At 44.3% G+C, this 20,400-nt stretch overlaps 1 protein-coding gene across 1 annotated transcript in view; it reads right to left on the bottom strand.

The window, feature by feature from the left end:
• Positions 1-20,400, bottom strand: part of TXNDC11 (thioredoxin domain containing 11) — a 1,034,390-nt gene that overhangs the window by 429,997 nt on the left and 583,993 nt on the right. The gene's annotated exons all lie outside the window — the stretch shown is intronic.

Here is a 20,400-nt window from a genome sequence, read left to right as displayed (position 1 = left end):
TGTGTCCTATATACATTTAAATAAAATACTGAAAACTACATTGCATACATAACATAATGCGTGTTGGCCAAAGTCTGTGTTTCTACACAACTAACAAAAAAAACCTCCATTCAAACGTTAATTTAGTGTGTAGGATTGCTTGGGCTTAAATACATTGCAAACAGCCATAATGGCTAATTCAGAAGCATCACTATGAGGCTATTTTACAATCAGCGGTGCAGAAAACAAAAGTGTAAAAATTGCTTTTCACGGTTCAATTATCCACTTCAGCTCATTTTTCGTGCCCTTCTAAGGCAAAGAAGGGCAACAAAGTTTGCTTTCCACTTTTGTCTGGTAAGAGCACTTGGTTTTATTCCTGCATGAGAATTTCACGCAGGCATAAAAACAACGATTCCAGTGGAGTACACTTTCGTATAGCAATTGCTAATAACCAGGTGGATTCCATTGGAACCCATTTTAAAACGCCGCCCGCAAAGGGTATTTCCAGGCAGTGTTTTAGATCTCTCAAAGCAGAGAGAAAAACTGAAGAGTAAAGGCAATTTTACCTCCCTTTACTCTGATTCGAGACTGGCAAAAATTGCATGCAAGGGACCCAACAGTTCTCAAGTGGTAGTACACTGCATGCAATTTCCGTTTTTAGTAAAAATGACCGCATTTGCATTCAAAGTAGCCTTAACTGCCCTATTAAAAGGGCAAGAATGCCAAGTCTTAGGCACCACTGTGCATGCGCAGTAGCCTCAATTCCTACATGTACCGGGTTCATGTACCTGTTTCAGTCCTTCATGCCATTTCACAATCTTCTTTTTATTTTTTATTAAAGAAGTTGCTCATTCCATAGTGAATTTCTTAACTGCGGGTCTTAAATTAATAAATATAAAATGGTTAATTAAGATAGCACTTTGTCACATCGAATGGATTCTCCCAAACGTTACAGCCTTGTCATCTGTGTACCGATTCTTTTGTCATCTTGTAAATTAGTTCTTCTCAGAGATGTATCTGCAAATGGTAAAGTATCTCACTGATTTTGCACGTTTTGGCCAAGATCTCCACCATAATAAAAGAATATCAACTGAACTAGTTTCTGTGTCTTTTATCCTTTTTTTCTTAAAGCATGCGATAAATAGGGGTACGATTGATATACTGATATATTCTTCCAGGGATAATTTGTCATTTGCTATAAAATCACGCCCCGTTCTTTTGGAGAATATGTTTTATATTTTACAACAAATGACTTTCACAGGACCGATTTTATATGATAGTTACAATGTTCCCCTTTTGCTATTTGTAACTTTGTAAAGCCTTCCTAGTTTTTGCTATGTAGCGTGTCTGGGATTGAAAAGATGGCGGGGTCATTAACGTGTGCCGATTTCCTATTTTAACAACATCCGGATTCCAAAATGTATGATGTAACCCGACTTTATTATGTAGTTATGCTTATTGCCCACTGGCATTATTCCGCAATTAGATGCACTTCTGGCTTCGGCGGCGCACTTTTCACAAGACGCCATCACTTGGATTAAATCCTTTTTGAATAACAGAACTGTGAGAGTCTTCTCTCAACTAGCAGCTGCTGACCCGATCCCAATAACTTGTGGTGTGCCACAAGGTCCTTGCGTCTCTCCTACTATGTATAATATATTCACAAAGCCATTGCACGATGTAGGTCTTTGAACCTCCCCCCCCATTCCTACACTTCCTGGGTAGGCCCAGTTGCGGCTGCTTTGGGTTCAGGGCCCTGGCCCCGGAACACTCTTGCGGGAATACCCCTAGGAACTGCAACCCCCCCTTAAGACAGCATGAGACCAGGGTTGAACGAGACTTCATTTTGTAAGCTACCAACTCCATTTTATAATGGCAAGACAGTCGTGAAATTAAAACGCAGGCCTGCAGTTCTTCCAGCCAGGCGCATGCAGCGAGCAAGCTACTCCCCCCACCTAGTCCCCCTTTTGCAGCCTCTGCAGTTGTTCGAATCTCATGAGAGACTAGCCGTGAGAATGCAACAAACTTTACACTGTATCTTCTGTCTTCTGTCTCACTTCATTGACCCTGATATGGCCCTGAGCTGGTGCCAGCGCAGAAGTCATCTGTCTCTATAAACCTGCCCCCACACCCAACAGATCCTGGCCAAAAAGAATGCCATCCCCATATTCCTTAGAACAGGGTCAACAGTTAGAAGCGACCCTCACGTCTGTTTGATTGTTCATGCCTTAATGAGGAGAGAGCCAAAGTGTCTTTTTTGCATGCAAAATAATGCAAGGATAATAGTGGGACAATAAGCATATTAGCACACGGTATAATATATGTGTAATCAAAAGTTCTCACGTTAAAGCTCAGTTATGAAAGTGTGATCTATATTAATGTACGGTATAATAGAAATAGATTGCAATAACGAAATGCATAACCAGCATAACACTGTACACGCCAGCACTAAGCTACCTCATTTTTGTTTTAGCTCAAATGTAAATATATGTACGATATTGTGTAAATGTAATACAGCAACCAATCACTCTGACCAGAATGCAATATGTGTTAAGGCCGTATGTGCAGACCCCAAGCCATGAATTGTTTTAATGTAGTATGGACACTAACTCAAGTACACGTCTAGTTTCCTAATGAGTTTTGTTACAATGAGAATATTTAGCCAGCTAGAAAATATAGCATATCCTAAACAAGTATATGCTGAATGTAATGTGGTAGGCCATGTGTAAAAGCCTGTATTTAAAAACTATCTCTGAAGGTCCTGTTTCTTTGTGCAACACGGAACTATACCGCAAAGGTGTTTCGATTCTCATCCACCCCTCTTGGTGTCAAAGCAGATTAGCAGGGATTTAATGATGTTTTAACAACCGACCAGTAACGCCCCCCCCAACAATGAGACTTATGACCAAGATGGTATGTACCTCTTGTGACCTATTCTTTAATGTGTGATTCCAGTCCTAGATTTAGAGCCCTCTTTGTTGTCTATCAGATGGACATTCCAGACCACACAGTGACCTCGAAAGTCTCACCTCTTCACCCAATATATCTCAAATTGTATCAACACACAGTTAAGTCTGCCTCTCAACAGGTCAAGCAATGAATTTAATGACTGTATCTTAACCTATGCCCAATAATAAATTAACCCATACTTAAAACACTTTTTTTAAAGTGTCTAAGCCCACAGGCCTCTGAGCTCGTTGGACAAGCAGATTATGGTAGTGAATGAATGGGAATGTGTGGCCACAAGGGCACATGTCAAATGGTTATTTAATATGTAACAGCACAACAAGGTGCCGATTCCAAATGCCAATTCGATGAGCCAAGCTGACCGATTGACCCCGATAAGGACCATCACAACACCATATGTTCCTGAGCCAACCACAGCCCTCCGACCCTATGGCACCTATTAGGTGTTCACCCCTAGTGACCAATCCCAACTGATCATGTTCCCCTTAGGCCTTCCCTCTGTTCGATGACTATATTGCTATAAAAAAGTAATTTGTAATATGTTTTCTGCAGAGCGCTCTCGGCGTGAGCAGAGTAGATTCTGCTTGCCCTTTTTAGATAAAGCCTTTTCTTAACACCGAGCACTTGGTCTTAGTCTCATTCCCTCCAGGGATTTGTCTTGATTGCCTATTGAGTGAAACAACTGTATTTTTGGGGGCCTGTCACTTTCACTACCTGGGTGTCACCTACACCAACTATGCAGACGACAACCAGATCCTTATAACTCTTTCAGGTGAGTAAAACACTGACTTGGCTTTGGTGAATAAAATATACCTGATCATCCAGGCCTGGATGGCCACACATGACCTATGCCTGAATGACGATAAGACCAGGCTCCTAATACTCGGCACCATAACTAACCTCAACAAATTGTGCTCGAACTATTCGTCCTTCAATATCAACAGCAACAATGTTAAAGTGGTAAATAAAGTAAAAGCATTAGGTTTTTACTCGACTCTGCTTTCACATTCAACAAACAAGTCAACGCCTTGGCATCCTCTACAGCTTACAACCTGTAAGTTGATTAGGGCCTGCAAACCATTTCTGTCCAAAGAAAGCTGTACAAACCTAGCTAGAGCACTCCTCCTCTCTAAGCTGGATTATTGTAATGCTTTGTACTTAGGGCATGCAAATACATCACCAATAAAATCTGAATTCTGCAAAATAATGCTGTTAGAGCAGCTCATGGCATACCAAGGAGAGAACACATCGCACACCTGATGAGACAGACCAAATAGCTCTCTACCAAAGACAAAATTATGCTCAAAACTCCATCACTTACGCATAAATGCCTTAACCAAGTAGCCACATCTACATTTATGAGAGAATCACAAAAAACAAAATCCACTACACGCACTACAAGGACAGCCAATTCAGCATGACTGGTTGTGCCCAGAGTTAAGATAAAAAAGCAGGGGGAAATAGCTTCCCTGTTTTGGCAGCACAAGCATGGAACACCTTAACTCCCCCACTGTGAGCCAACCAGCCTTTCTTCTTGTTCAGGCGTAAGACCACAAAATGGCTTGTTACGAATGATATAAATGGTCAGCACTAGGTCCTACACTTATGAGGATACCTGACCTTTCCGACTTCACCAAGTAACTTCTTCTTGACTACCAATTTTTGACTACGTATTTTGAACCTGTACTCTGTGAAAATTCCTAACCTAGTCTGTATATTTGCCTCACCTAATCTGTATAATTCACTTTATCTATTGTATTTTTTGTATCCAATCTAACTAAGCTGAAAGCATACTTGTATGTTCTGTGTGAAAGGCACCCAGATACCTGGGTCAGGTGCGCCATACAAATAAATAAACAAACTTCATAGCATTGAATAAAAAGAGGCAGTAAATATAATGCTTCAATAAAATATATGAAGGCTTTCACTTCTTTTAAATTAGGAAGAAAGGGAAAAAACATTTTATAAAATGAAACAAATCCTTAAATGAAAGATACAACAAAATTGGAATAATATTTGTAGTAAAGCAACTTAAATCAGACTCTACCTCTGCCACTAAATGTTGTATTGTGATTTGTTTACACTACCTTTGTGTGTTAGATTTACTTTTGTAAGACCTCTAAACGTTATTCAGGCCATACTCCCATTAGTGCCTCTTTGTTCTCCAACCCAATAATGCCATTCTAGATTTTTTTTAAGAGAACAATGTAGCTTTTTGAAAGGTTCATTATTTTTTGTTCTCGTTTTGCCTTTGAGCTGTTTTAGTCAAATTGGCATTTGCCTGTAATCATTTGGCGTATCTTTAAACATTATTACTCTTATTTGTGACCTGCACTGATAGTGTTTCACCATTGGTGCCTATTATACCTTATTTTTTAGGCAACTCCTATGTTCTACGATCCTTGACTTACATTTTATCATGGTTGTGCCTATATATAGCTTCATATATGGGCATGTAATCATGTAAATTACGTGTGAGCTTTCTGTAAGGGTGCAGAAGGAAGCGACTGACACACATGTGACATAGTGGTTGCAATAGACTTTTATTCATCAGGAAAATAAAGAGAACACCTAACATTCCCTTTCTCTTTGAAGGGCTGCCCTACCTCAACTAAAGTGCTAATCGGTTTGTCAGAATTTCTTTGTATATTAAAGTGTCCACAGTCATGTATCAAAATCTCGAATTCTGTCCCTTACACTGCTAACTAAACTAGACGGTTGCATCAATGTTCTTGGTCCAGGAGAATTACTCCCTTCTCCTGGACTGGGTAGCACAGTTCTGGTTGCAAGTTCTTAACCAGGGGGAATGACTCCCTTCCCCTGGTCCCAATGCTTCCCAGACAAAGGACCGTCAATCCTGTAACACACTGTATCAGAAACGTTCTATGTTTCTTTACCCCCGTGTGGATGTCTCCCTTCCCCTGGATCACAATATTTTGTGGTTTGATCCTTTTTGCAGATTCAACAACCAGGAAATCTCCTGGTCTCTAGCTTTCACAGTCTCTTACACAAAATCAGGCTCCCTTGCCCTGGGATCTTTGTTAAATGGTCCTTTTTCCAGTAGATGTAGCACTATCAGAAGAATGACTCCCTTTCTCCTCGTTTGTTTTCAGTCACTACACACTTAGCAGTAAACAGGGGGAATGACTCTTTCCCCCAATAATCTTTGTTTCACGCTTTTCTTTCTTTCCCAACAGTTCATGCAAAAGTATGATTCTCGACCCATGTTTCCCCAGTATAGCTCAATTGGCCTTCTGGCTTGCAAAGTACTGCCATGAGGAAGAGGGTCATTCTCGCTTGCGTTCTTTGTTCGTGGGTCCCAGACCCGTATTTCTCTATTCAGCTTGTTGGGCAGACTTGGTTCACTAGTCTGCCAAGCACCGTCACGAAGGAGATGATTTACAAAGTCATTTTGATCCCCTCGCAGGTTGTGGGTTTATGTACTGTCCCCTCTTCGGGAGTTCCTCCCTTTTCCAATCACATTATTTCTTTCTTTCTCTGGATTTCTCTGACACTTCCCCTTAAGTGCAAACATTCCCTTTGGTCCCCAAAGCAGGCCCGGTTTCTTCTGCACCTTTAGGGAACCACTCAGCGGGCTCCGGTCTGTCCTGGGACTCTTTCGTGGGCTTCGTGCTGCCTCCGCATACTTCTCCCTTCGGTCCGTGGCTCCACAGCTGCTGACTACCTCCAGCATTCACGCATGCTCTGGACCACCTGGTCCCTCTGCTTTCTCCGGTCTGGCTGTTCTACCAGCCACTGGATAGGTCCTTCCACTTCTGACCCGGTAGAGCCGCTTGCTTCCCACTGACAGCCTCTTGGTCTGCTGGCCTTACTTCGTCCGGCACCGAACCACTGCCCCTCCAGGGATGGCTTGACAAACTCCCTAGTTCATCTTCGGTTTTTATGTTGGTGTTAGTAGTGGACCTTAGTGGAGATCTAGAATGCTCTCACATACTTTTGGCAGCAATATTCATAGTTCTGCACCTCCTCCTCGTCCAAATCTTTGTGATGCAAGTCTTACTGGGGTAGTCTGGGTTCTTTTTTGGCTCAGTGGATTTTATGTCACTAGCCCTACACAGGTAAATGGAGTGGGTGGGTAAATTACTGGGGTGTACCACAGGTTTAGGTTGAGGAGGGGTGATAGGCAAGGTGTCATATTGCGTTCTCCCTAGATGCCTGTCGCTAACCCCAGAGGGGGAGTCTCTTCCCATGAAATCCTTCCGCTGTGCACCACCCCCAGGGGGACTATTGGGTAGTGGTCTCACTTTCCTAGCATCATCGGAAGGGGCTCCCTTACGGAAGAAGTGACGTCATTTTGTGACTCGTCACATTTCACAGTTGGTAAAACCTCTTAAAGTACATAGGTTTGGAGTACCTGTGTATACTTCTGTCATTTGGCAGCATTTATACATACCCCATATTTTCCACAAGGAACGTGGTTGACAATTTATTTCATGCCAATCTGCTTAAGCTTCCTTCCACCACCTCTCGTTCTTTCGAAACCATGTCAATATCACAAAAATGACTAAAACAACCATAGTGTGAATTCCCAAACCCATAAATGTACCTAAAGTCAACTCCTGCTCAGAGGAAGTCGCTGCCTATGCTGTCCAACTGATAATGCTTCCACAAGAGTAACTGGATTGTGCTAAAGCCCTGTAATGTAGCCTCCCTAATCAGCTTCAATTTATTTTCAATTTAGACGAATGCCATCAAACATTCACAATTACAGGAAATACGTAATCCAACAAAATAACTGTAGAATAACGTCAATACTAAGAAGGTATAAAACTCCTTGTACTGCGTCCTAGAAGCAGCATCAGGGGGATTGTTTACAGTCCTAGATCTAATTTTCCCTCATCTCAAAATGTAATGTGTTACTATTGAAAATAGTACAAATGGAACATGTGGGAGTTCAGTACTTCCCTTAGTTCTTTATAATATGGTAGCATAGCATGCACATTTTGCGGCAGTAGAATGCTGGTGGTAAATATGCCGGCAGGCCCCACGTTTGCTTTTTGTTTCTTTTTTAAAACAGGTGCTTACTCAGTCTGCTAACCTCCTCATCACCATCTATACCCCTGCAGTTTTCCCTTTTGTTTGGAGAGGTTAACAGTAATGCAGCCGCTGACATTTTGACTGTTGGCATAGAAATCCAGAATATGGAGTAAACTACAAAAAAGAGAGAATCTTTCCGATCAGCCACAAACGCCTTTGCCACCTGCACAATCCTTAGATGTGGTAGTCCACGGTCTAGCCTATAAAAGCCCAGACTAAAAACATAACCATTAAGCTGGATTTGCTTTCAATAAAAGACATTGGCAAACTATTGGCTAATTAGGTCCCAAAATGTGCACTCACCACTAGACATTGCCTAGTAATAAATTACTCTGTCCAGTAAGAAATTATGTGCTTTCTGCATGCAGGGATGATAAGCCTAACCATACTATGTGTGCTCATCTCACAGATAAGTCTAATAATTGTCATACTGGAGCAGACAGCATGTATTGGAGCCAAAATGGGCTTTCTGGAGAATTATGTCATCATATACACACCTTTTTTTTAATTGTTATTTGGTTAGCAAGTAACCTTTAACAAGCACAGCAAAGTAAAAAAGATACATACAAGTCATTAAAAATATACATCGAAAAAAAAGATTTTAAAAAAGTTCCATAACTTACTGAAATATAATAAAAACATAGTCCAATTAGTCATAGTATCAAGCAAATCTGTTATATCACTCAATCTGGTCTTTCACATACATCTAATACTTCCTTAAAAAAAATAATAGCTGCAGTCATCCATTTATTAGGGCCAGAGGAATTCATAATCAACTGCCATACTCTACCAGCGTGGACCTGAACGTAAGGTTTGATCAGATGGACAAAATGTTCCATTTGTTGCACCTCAAGTGATTTACAATGCAACAATATGTGTAATGATGTGTCCATCTCCTCGGAGGTAGAGCAGAATCTATAGACACTAATCTCTCTGGAAACTTTACTCCGTGCCCCCATGACTTCATTCGTATGAACCAGATTTAATCTCAGACTCATCACTTTTCTCTGCCAGGACTTACTGAGGGATCTATACAGATATTCTGCCTAGATTCCGACAGGTCTTACGTCAATCAGCAAGTCAGCATACAGATGAAAAATTCTGACTTTACTGATTGTGTCGATACAGTCCCACTCCCTTAGTCTCCTTTTCGTTTGGGCTGAATTATAGCATAACATATCTTTCGAGATGTTATACTTTTTACAGAGCTGATCACACTCAACCTCCCAATTTTGTAAGGAGACACAGGATTATTTTAGTAGCAGTTGATTTAACACCCACCATATTGAGACCTCCATTGCACAGATGATGTTTTTCAACAATAAAAGGTTCTTCCGGTAGAGGTGAGATTTTAGAGAGGTCGACCCCAACTCATAACAGATTACTGCTACTGGAACACTGTTTGGTAGGTGCAGGACCATCCTCCAAAATATACCCTCCAGAACATCACAGTCCACTAGAGGGGGAGGCCCCAGTTTTCAGCCCCATGAGTTATTGATGGCACACCTTTTGCCCTGTAAAATTCTCGGACCGGAGTCAATGAGAGATGACCACATTTCCCGTTTACAGCAGAAGCTTGAGTTGGGAGCTTGAGCATCTTGGAGCGCAGATAACTCTGGTACTCCATTTTCTTTTGATGTTGATATTCTAAACCCCACGTAGCAAAAGTTACACATTTCCCAACGGCATGCCCCCAATATTCCAGTTGAAGTTGATATACGTTTGCCTCCTCCCTGGTCTTCTGAATGCATCTATCTGCAATCTGATTACATTGATACTTAAATGGCTTAATTCAGCATATTTAGCCAAGGCATCAAGTTTGTGCTGCAAACCGATTGGCATATATCGAAAAGAACAAGGTCATCAGCGTAAATCAGATAGTCCAAACAAGTAGGGGCTAGGTTCGGTGAGAAGCTACGAATCCCTTCGTATGCAGCCCTGCATTAGGCCACAGGTAGTGAAAATGGGTGAGGAGAGCTTACACTGAGCATTCAGCCACACTCTGATGGAGGTGTCAGCGTGGAGGGCCATCAGGATCTCTAGTAAATGTACTGGACAGCCCCATTGTCTGAGCTTTGTCTATGAACAGGTGCGGTCGATACTATCGAATGCTATGGCGAAGTAGATAAACGCTATGTAGAATGGTGTCGATCTCACCATCGCCGCTTGCTTTAGTAAGCCGAAAATGAACATGTTTGCATTTATTCCAGTACCTTTCCTAAACCCTGTTGGGAACACGTCCAGTCTGCCGGCCCCCTGCACCCACTCTGAATAGTGCTATTGGTCTGTAGTTACTGGGTGGTCAACGTTGTCCCTTTTTGAATATTGGTACATACATATATACTCCCACAGGTCAGGATCAAGTTTTAATACTGCATTTAACAGGCCATCTGGGCCGGGGCTCGCAAGATCTTAGTGCAGCGAATAAGAACTTATTTGGGGTCTCTGAAAATGCTAAATGCCAGTACTCACTAGTAGATCTCAAACATTCCCTTTCCCCCCAGTGTTGCCCTTATATACTCTCGTAAAGTGGTCGATACATCCTTGTTCTCCAATGGGGTGTATTAGAGAATTAGAGAATGGGGTCGCCAGGCTTCTGATTGCTCGTCAAAAAGAAGATGCATCTTTTGAGTTAACCAGTTGTAAGATCGCTTGGGCGTCATTCAACATTGCTTTGTATTTATGGAAGCGAAGCCATTGTTTATATTTGTGCTTTAGAGATGGTCTCTGGATACTCTCAGATGAGGGGCAGAGTTTAAGAGCCCGCCTCAGTTCTCTTTTCTTTGCTTGAACAGTGAAGACGTGTTTTCTTAGAATCAAGCCTCTGTGTCCAGGTCGAGGCATAGCCGTACAGACCTGGTCTAAACTTTTTTTAAGGGGTAATTAACAGGGCCTGCTCTAATTTATCAAATGGAAATAGGCGAGAAAGAATATCATGGAACTTAGATATACTCGTCACGTTCCAACAGATTTTATTCTTGCCCATTGTGGCCTCTACTTCATGGGCATACAAATGCACATCCTAGCCTCGTTTGGCAACTTTAGCTCCAACACTAAAGGGTAGTTTATGTATTGACATCGATCTTACACACTGGAATATTACGCCAGACACAAAATAGCAATCTAAGATACAACGAGAACTACTTCGATGCAAAGAAGGGTTTGGCAGGATATCTACTATTGTCACGCCATTCAACACATTCAGGTCCCAGGCATTAACTCCATCCACGTGTTCCCACGCTTCTTAGCCATAATATTGTGGTAAAATGTAATCGTAACAGTAGAGTCTAAACAGAGCACATTCAGGTCACCACAAAGCAGAATAGAGTTACAGTTGTTGACCTTTTGCCACTCATAGATTAAGTCTTTCAGAGATTAATTCATTATTGTGTTGGGATTCCAGTAGAAGTTAATGATTAAAGTAGGGGGCATGTCCATATACAAGTCCCTATTCCAAGTTAAATGAATTCCTTGAATGAAAGCATTTGGAGTGGCATATGTAGCTGCAGTGATACCCATGTCATTCCGAATTACAAAGAGTAAACCAGAAGTTGGTCTGCCTTTAAGACCTTTGTATGCCGGGTTCAGCAAACACTGCTAACCGTCCACACTAAGGGTCTCCAGGAGCCAACATTCCTGGATACAAAAAAAAGTCAGCCCCAAGGATAGGTGATAAACTTGATGACAGTAGGTGGTGTAACCTCTGAAATTCCATGACAGGCACTTGATTGGTGTGAAGGAAGACAGTGTGTTTGATTCTGGTTGCTAATTCTTGAGTGCGTTCAGGCATGCCAACACCCAGTTCCAGTCCATGTCGTCTCTTTCACCCGTATTTCCCGTTGGGGGATTAGTTGCAATTCGCCCTGCCCAGCCATCTCTTGTGCAGGTGATAGTCAAAAGTGGTTGAGATTGGGCTGCTCTAGAAGGCTCAACAATAGAAATTAGCAGCACAAGTGAGTAGAGTGGGAAGAGAAGTTGGGGGTTGTTGAGTCCCCAGATAAGGTGTTATAGAAAAGCCCCATGATTCCAGTTGGGCAGAGGCTGCAAGGAACTGGTTCAGAACCAGCCTTGAGGCAAAGTGAAGAAGGACCTTTTCTAATCTTAGATTATCCCGAAATTCCACCTGATTGATGTCGGCAGAACTCTGGTGAGACAAGGCCGGCACTTTAGTGAGTAACTTCAGGACAGCAATCCTGTTCAAGGTTAGCTGAATGCAATCGTTTAACACCCATGCTAGGAGCAATTGCATATTTGCAGGGATGTCGTCCACAAAGATTGAGGGGGTGGACAGTGGAATGGTTTCGCCCGGCAACAGCCCTCACAGTGCCAAGGGTGCAAACTTGTTCTAGCAGGATGTTGTTCGACTTCCTTCACCAGTGTTCTTGTCAGAGGAAGCAATTCAGGCAATGTCGTGGCGGCGGAGTCTGGAGCTGTGCAAGGATGATTCAATTCAGATTGATACGTCTGGGAGCAACAGGGTTCGAAGGGAAGGCAATGGAGTGTAAGGTTTCTAAGGAATTTCCGTAAGCCCCTGCCACGTTCTTGTGGACAGCTTTTCCGTTTATTGGTTTCTTTAAGTTTTGAGCATTTGTTAAATGTCCACGGTCGTTGCTGATCGTTTGGGCTTAGTAGACATTGAAGGTTTCTTTAGCCTCACTGCAGGGCACCCAAAGATCCCAAAAGGCACTCAAGTGGCCGGGGATGATGGGTCCAGGTCCACTACTTCAGTGTCACTACACCTCGCATCCCCCCCCCTTCCTTCACATAGGAGGGACTCTGCCATTTGCATTATGGATGAGTCAATATGGACCTGTACCTCCACTGTAGGATCCTGTGAGTTCCCCAAAGTACTCACTACAACATCTTCCGGGGGATCTGAACTTCTTTACACTTCATCATTGCCATCGAAAGGAGAGGGTAGCTAGAGACGGGAGGTTCTATGATTGAAGCCCCTCCCTCTCGATGAGAGCAGGCCTGCTCACTAAATCAAATAACATGGGCCACTGAGGGCATTTTAGAAACGATTACACAAAAGAATTGTTGTCTGTGAGGGCGGAGAGCAGATGCATATTCGCTCGGACAGCCTTCGAGACCAGCTCCTGTTGGTCATATAGTGCGTTTAAGTCTAACTGTGCAACTTCAAACATGGTGCATATTGCGATTGCTTTAATTGGGGAAGTCCCTGTACCCTCCACTGCTGCGCGAGTGACCTCATCCAACACAGGAACGGTAAAAGCCAAGTCAGGCTGGTGGTCCAGTGTAGAGGGAACTTTACAGGACCCCTGAGTTGTCCCAAGTTCTGCTGGCATTGAGGGGAGCCAGATTTGTGTCAGCAGACCCGTTCTGTTCATACTCCAAAAAGGTTGAAGAGCAAGTGTTCCTGTTGTGAGATTAAAAAGTTTAATTTCTGGTGGTTCTAGGTGAGGAGGTAGGGGACCATGCTCCATCCTATCTGAAGAAAGAGCCAAGTTCCAGGTCTGTAATCTCTTTAAGGATTTACATGTTTTCTGTCAAGAGAGCCAGAAAAGAGTCATTCTCGCTCACAGGTATGTCCGAAGATTTACCGAGATTAACAGAACAACCCACAGATAGTGGACTTTCCTTATTACCTGTATTTTGAAATGAGAACAATTGGCAATGGGATTTCCCAAATTGAAAAATGTTTGCCCCTGCCACTTGGGACCGGGTCCTTGAGGGTGCCGATTTGGGAGGTTCGGGGGTGCCAACTGTAGTTTTGAGCATCGGAGTGGAGGCTTGCAAAGCAGGATGAAAGTGGACTTGCTTTAGCAAAGGGGTGAAAACGATGGAACCATATCCAACAGCAGGTTCCTCAACTGAGCCGGCAGGAGAATTGAGCCCTCCACCTTTCCCGCGCTCGGCACAGTGATAGAAGCTTCAGTAACAGGAGCAGTAGCATTAGCGGGAGTAACAAAAGGAGGTTAGTTCACTCAGACACTGCTTTGAGCTACTGTTGTAATTGGGGCAAGAGAAGATGTGTTTAAGGCAAGTGCATTTGCAGCAGGGGCCTGAGGGACCAGAGGACCGGATTCCGCTAGAAGTGTAGCCTGCTCACCCTCTGTGTATGAGTTGTTGGAACACTGCATAGGAGTACTCCGATTGAGAGAGTGCAGAGGTGGCCAAGACAGTCGCAACGGCGGGGAGTCACTAGTTGGGGTCTAGCCGGGGGTAACAAGGCTACTGACAGAGTACGTAGTTCATAGGTGGCCATAAAAGCAAAGGACCAACAATGTCAATGATTATCGGAAGGGGGGGGTGGAGAGAGAGAGACAAGATAATGCAATAATATAACAGGCAACTAATCCCCTCTTCAGTCAGCAAGTTACTCACTATGAATACTCACTCTGCTCACTCCCTTGAAATGCAGACGGTGCAGGACTCCACAGCGCTTCACGCCAACAGGGGTTTTTAACCCCTCCTCCTCCACGAGGAAATGGTGAACAGACTGCTGCAGAGGCACGGACACAAAAAGCACAGTCAACGTAGCAGTCTGCCTTGAACTGCAGATTATGTCACCATATTGTGAGGTAGCCTTGCTGCTGTAAAATGCCCAAATCAACCTGATGGATAAATACTACAGACGTCGGTGAAATCTGGACTTCAAGATTCCAGAGGCAGCTGGCAGATCTGTGCTCTCTTTTCCTAACCTAGTCGGCGGGAGAACCGAAAACCTCAACATCTGTAAAGAATTTAATCCAGACCTCCAAGCCTACTGTTACCAATTAAGTGAAGAACAACCAATAGCTGCTATACAGGTATCATTGGGACACAAAGGTGTCCGCTTTGTGCCTGAAATTTCACCGCTGGCATCCATCCTCACCTTTTTGATACTGGAACTATACCAGAGCAAACATCACAGCTTCACCGAAACCCTTGCTTCAACAGTTCATCTTGCCTCTGATCCAAACTGCCTGCATTGGATTTTCTGTTCTCTTGCTTTTGTACAGAACTTATTTGTCACCACTGGAGCCGTTGCTGAAGCATTGTCCAGCATTGCCACTGCTGAAATTTAACATCCAAGGATTTGTTTTCGATCATTTGGGTAGCGTAGGAGACTGCCTTCCCAGAAAAGCGAACCACGCCATTGAGCCTTTTTCTTAACATTGGGAGTATTCTTAATATTGGGAGACCTTCAGCATCAAGAACAGAATCCTGCTCAGCCAGTCAAAGGCTGATACATTTCTCCAGCTGATTCTGTGTAAGCTTAGCAAATAAAAAGGTCCTTGGGTATCTCTGGGGTACAGACAGTCAAACATCACACTCAAAGAATACACTTGATTAAGTCTTTGATATTAAAGTTAATATACATCTAACTTCACAACAAATATGTAGCAAATATTTATACTTTTAGATTAATCTGAGCCATTAGAAGACATGAATCATTTGCTTGCCAGATAGGTATCCAAGCGGTGTGATGAATCCTTCAGAGTCCTCACAGTATCCCTGCCTAAAATCTCCTCCCAGGTGGCCAGGGGAAGGAAACCCCTACGTGATCCTAAACCTGGGGGTGGTATTCACCGGGTTGATCACCTGGGACGAGAAGGCCACCAAGGGAATAAGGTGACTCAGTATTCATCTTCTTTGGAAGATGAAGTTTCCCATATGCCAGAATACCTAATAACGTGTTGCCAAAAAAGGTTCTCCTTTTCAAAAGCATCCACATTATTAATGGTGAAAAACGTTATGATCATTAATGGTGAAAAACGTTATGATCAACATGAGAAGAATATGTATAACAACCGGAGAATGAATACCCTCAATTTTGATGGTTATGATTCAGCTTCGGGTACAAACTATAGAACCAAAAACCAACCAGTAGTTATTTTAAATTCGCCTCTGAAAGCTACATTTATTAAAACCTTTAAACAGAACAAATTGCATAAGAATAAAAAGACTTCAAGTCCCATAATGATTTAAGTACTGGGATGAGGGAGAGCGGCTTAGAGGCACAGAACTTTGATAAGCAATCTAATGACACACCTGAGCGGGACTGGAGTACTTAAGAACCCTTCAGGTGCAGGCCATTAGAAATCAGCTGTGTGAGCAGCAGAAGCAGAGAGAAGACGCCAGTACAGCCGCTGCGTTTCCAGTGCGTTATGATCCTGAGAGAGAGTTTCGACTTTGAAGTGCAGAGATCGTGCAGCAGGAAGCAGTGCAGAGGCTGACTGTCTAGCAGGAGAGAGGAGCTCTCCCAAGTATGTGCAGTGCTTCGGTGGCTGGGAAGCACTGGAGTACGTGAGGAGTGTAGCAGACTTGCTGCACAGAAGGCGTGAGCACTAGAGGTGTGGTTGGAGAAGTTAGACAGTTAAATCCCGACGCAAGAAGCAGAAGCTGAAAGCTGAAACAGCAGTGTGTCGGAAGGAAGCCCAGATGAAGACCGGCGAGTTGACCTGTGCGAGGTGACCCTGGGGCGCACCGTTTCAAGCCACTGTCTGGAAATAGACATTCTGAAAACTGAAGTGGAGACATTTGGAATAATTCTTGCATTAAGAGAGATCGGAAGACGAAAGATAGTCCTGCTGTTAAAGCAAAGAGGGGGCAATACTTAATGAGGATAACCAACATTGCCAAAGCAACAGAAAGGCAATAATAAGAGGGAAACACATTTTCCTTCAGAGAGAAACCTAATTCGGAGACATTATAAGCAGTTAACTGGCGGAACAGAAAAAACTCAAAGATCAAAGGTGGCAGGAAAGAAGCCCTCCTTATAGTAATTATCAAGGGGGAGAGAACATTAACCTGCATTGCATTGTGTCAAATAAGTCAGAAAAATAAAAAGGCATCAATGAGTATTATGCCCTTGTGAAAGAAGTTACAAATATCAATGTTGTTGAAAGTTGAAGACCTGTATTAAGTTTGAAGTAGACCTTACCACTGAATACTTTTAATAGTAGTAGTAGTAATAATAGTAGTAGGAGTTTTATCCTGGCAGGCGAGTATACCAGAAAGGGACTTTTTAGTGGTTAGTCCCTAGGAAGAAGACATTGACGTATTGCACTTGCGTTAAAGGTTGAGGTTGAAAGAAAGTGGCATAACCTCTAGGCAGAGGCATTCAAACTGTCGGCACGGCCACATTCCGTGGGGGGGCAAGAACCCAGCCTGAAATGTTTAAGTCCAGCAAAAAAAAGATTGTTCACAGGGAGGAAAGAAAAAGCAGGGCATGGTGCGGCTCCACCCAGTGGCCCCCTAACCCATTATGGAGGAGCCGAGGAGCCATCCCAGTGAAAGACTAAGGGCTCCCTTGGCTGCTTTTTCCAGCAGAGGGAGGGCTCCTGGACTGGCTGAACTGTCAAAGGTAAACACAATTTCCCTTTGGCAGTTCAGTTCCCCAGCCGCACATGCTCAATGAGTCATGCAAGGCTTGGGGCGCTTTGCTTCGCCAGTCTTGCATAGCTCATTGGAAATGCAGGCTGCAAAACTGCATGACTGTGTGCGAGGGGGAGCTCCTGTGCCTCCTAACACATACAAACAGCAGCAGGCTGGAGCAGGCCTTTTCAGCACCTACACTCAGGCCCCTGCCCTTTTGTGCAGGAACCAGAAAGCTTGTGCTTCCTGAATCCTGTTCATGACGCAGGAGCTGAAGTGACCAGGAGGAAACTTCAGGACTGGGGCAGAAGGTATGTTGATGTTAATTTATTTTTTATGTATGTGTGTGGATGCGTAAATGCTTGCGTTATGGGTGCTGGTGTGAATGATGGAGTGATTGCTGTGTGAATGTGTGTGTGTTTGCATTGGTCCGTGGAGCTGATTTTGGCAAGTGAAGGGGCGCGGGGTGTACAATAAAGGCATTTTAAAAATGCTTTTGTTGCACAATCCCCATACCCACCTGCCAAAATCAGCTCTCCTTCTGAGGCGCTATGAAGCCCAGGGGTGGTATTTCTTTTACTACACATCTAACAGATGTCCTGTACAAAATACCATGCTTACCCCCAGGCCCTCCAGCACCAATTGCAAACTGTTTGGCTTTTTACCCAATGTTTTTTAAGGTATGCTCTAAAAAGCATTATTTTAAAAAATTTCCCTGTGGTAAACCCTCCTAAGCCCCCTTTCACTCAGTTGCTGTGGCATACCTGGAAGAAAAGTATTTATTTATTGGACATTTGTATGGTGCCTGCATACAAGTGTTTCCAGGCATCACAAGACATAATATGTGGGAGGTACATAGGAAAAAGAGAAACAATTACGGTTATATTGGTCTTGTAAAAATCCTACCGTGTAAATGGAAGACAAAGGTGATAAGTGCAGGGGAGAGGCAGGTCTTGAAGTGCAGGACTGGGGTGCCAAGCGGAGTGGGGGGAGAGTGAGCAAGTGCTGGGGCGGAGGGTGAAGAAGGTAAGTGCCAGGGGGAATGAAGGATAGGTGCGAAGGACATGGTGGACAAGGTTAGGGCTAGTCTGGGAAAGGGTGCCCAAGGGCAAGTCCTGGCAAGGGATGCTGGGGGCGACTGGACGGGAGTGGTCTGGCCCCTGTATGACTCAGAAGGGACCAGGCCCCACTCGCAGTGGCAGAGGGACTTTGGCATGGGAGAGGGAAAGAAGAGGAGAAAAGGAAATCCTTGAGAAGTTTCCGGAACTTAAGAATATCCGGCTCAAGTCTGAGGGGGGCAGGGGTGCCATTACAGAGGGAGGAATCTGCTGAGGAAAGGAATCTACGTCCCACTCTCTGCTTGGAGAAATGTCTGACTTGCAGAGAGTTGGAGCTAGAGGACCCTAGAATTCTAGCAGGAAGGTATTTAGGGAGAACACGCTGGATGTAAAGAGGTCCCAGGCCCCAGACAGCCTTGTGGATGCTGCAAAGGGTCTTACATTTGATCCTTGCAGTCACTGGAAACCATTGGAGAGATTTTAGGGCTCGAGAGATGTGGTCTCTGGGCTTGAGGCCAAGGATAAGTCTTGCACCCCTATTCTGGATTAGTTGAAGGGGGCGAAGGGAGGAAGAAGGCAGATTGAGGAAGAGGCTGTTGCAGTAGTCCAGCCTAGAGAGAACCAGGGCTCTGGAGATGTTGAGCTTCTGGGGGAAGGTGAGAAAAGGGAGAAAACCTCTGAGGAGGTGGAACTGAAGGCTGGACTTCGTGGCAGGGTCCGTGATGTGTGGAGAGAAAGAGAGGAATCAAAGATGCCCCAAGGTTTTTTGCCACACAGGTGGGTGAGGAGAGGGGGCTGTGAGAAACCAAAAGGTGTCTCCCCCACTAGTCCTCGGGGACTTGTCATCCAGGTGGCCAGGACACAGCCATCACTTTTGGATCCAGTTCCTGGGGGTGGACCAGTGCAGTAGGATCACCTGCTTGAGAGGTCTTAGGGGAGTGGGGGCAAGGCAACCAATGGTGTGATGCTGTATAGCCCCCTTTCCCATACCCATGTCCCATCCTACCAGGTAGGATATCTTGAGAGTTTAAACCCTGCACCCCCCCCTTTCCTACACAAACACTTTCACACGGACAGTGCGCTCTGGGGAAAGAGACTCACACCTGAGCATTATATTGCACATGCCCCGCTAATCAAGTCAGGCACTGTTACGCTCACCTGGTCTCTGCGGGGGCGTTGGTGCACGGCTGCAGCCCTCTCTCGACTTGGCTCCCCTGGATAGAGTCCCCCCCACCAGCTGCTGCTGAGCCTGCTGTTCTGGACGCTGGTATTGCCCCCTGAGAGAAGATGAGAGGCAATGAGAATGGCGTGGTGGTGTCGTGAATTCCATCAACCCTCTCGTGATAAAATGAAGTGTGCAAGCGTTTTCCCATGCAAGCTCACCTGTGGTTTGGTAACGTTGAGCTCTCCGCCCTGTTTCTTGTAGCAGGGGCGTGTAGAGTGGACCTAGTTGCTTCACTAGTCCGTGGGAGTGGTGATACACTTAGAAGGTATGACTTTTGGTTATGGTTAATGTTCGTTATAGTATAAGGTCTTTTGCCTTGATTATTAATAGTAATTCTTGCAATGTCTTATCTCTTCCTAATAGGTGTGAAGATGGTAGATCAGAGTCCTGGAGCGAGTCTGGGAATTCCCCCGAGGATGATGGAGCTCCCAAATTAGCTGGTAAGTTGGCCTTTATAATGGAACTCTAGATTCAGGTATGGCGCGGCCAAGCGTTCGTTATTTATATGGATTCTAACCTGTTGTATTCTTAGTAGAGCGCAGTCTGGATGCTCGGGAGCAGCTCTGCGGCTGCAGGATGAAGGTACCGCGAGATTAAAAGAAGTGGAGCTCCCACGTTGCTGGACGCCCAGATCAAGTGAGGAAAGGCTTTGACTCCGATAGCGATGGTATGCAGGTAAGATGCGCGCACGGCTGGAATAAAGTAAGGTGCGCCTTCAGCGATGGAGTAGCTGGATTCTGGTAAGAGGCGCCTTCCGCAATGAAGTAGCAGGATCCAGGTAAGATGGTC

This window comes from Ambystoma mexicanum, chromosome 2q (genome assembly GCF_040938575.1).
Source record: "Ambystoma mexicanum isolate Mex_15411 chromosome 2q, UKY_AmexF1_1, whole genome shotgun sequence".
Taxonomy (NCBI): domain Eukaryota; kingdom Metazoa; phylum Chordata; class Amphibia; order Caudata; family Ambystomatidae; genus Ambystoma; species Ambystoma mexicanum.
Note: the sequence above shows the minus strand (reverse complement) of the source record. Positions and strands in the feature narration are given on the sequence as shown.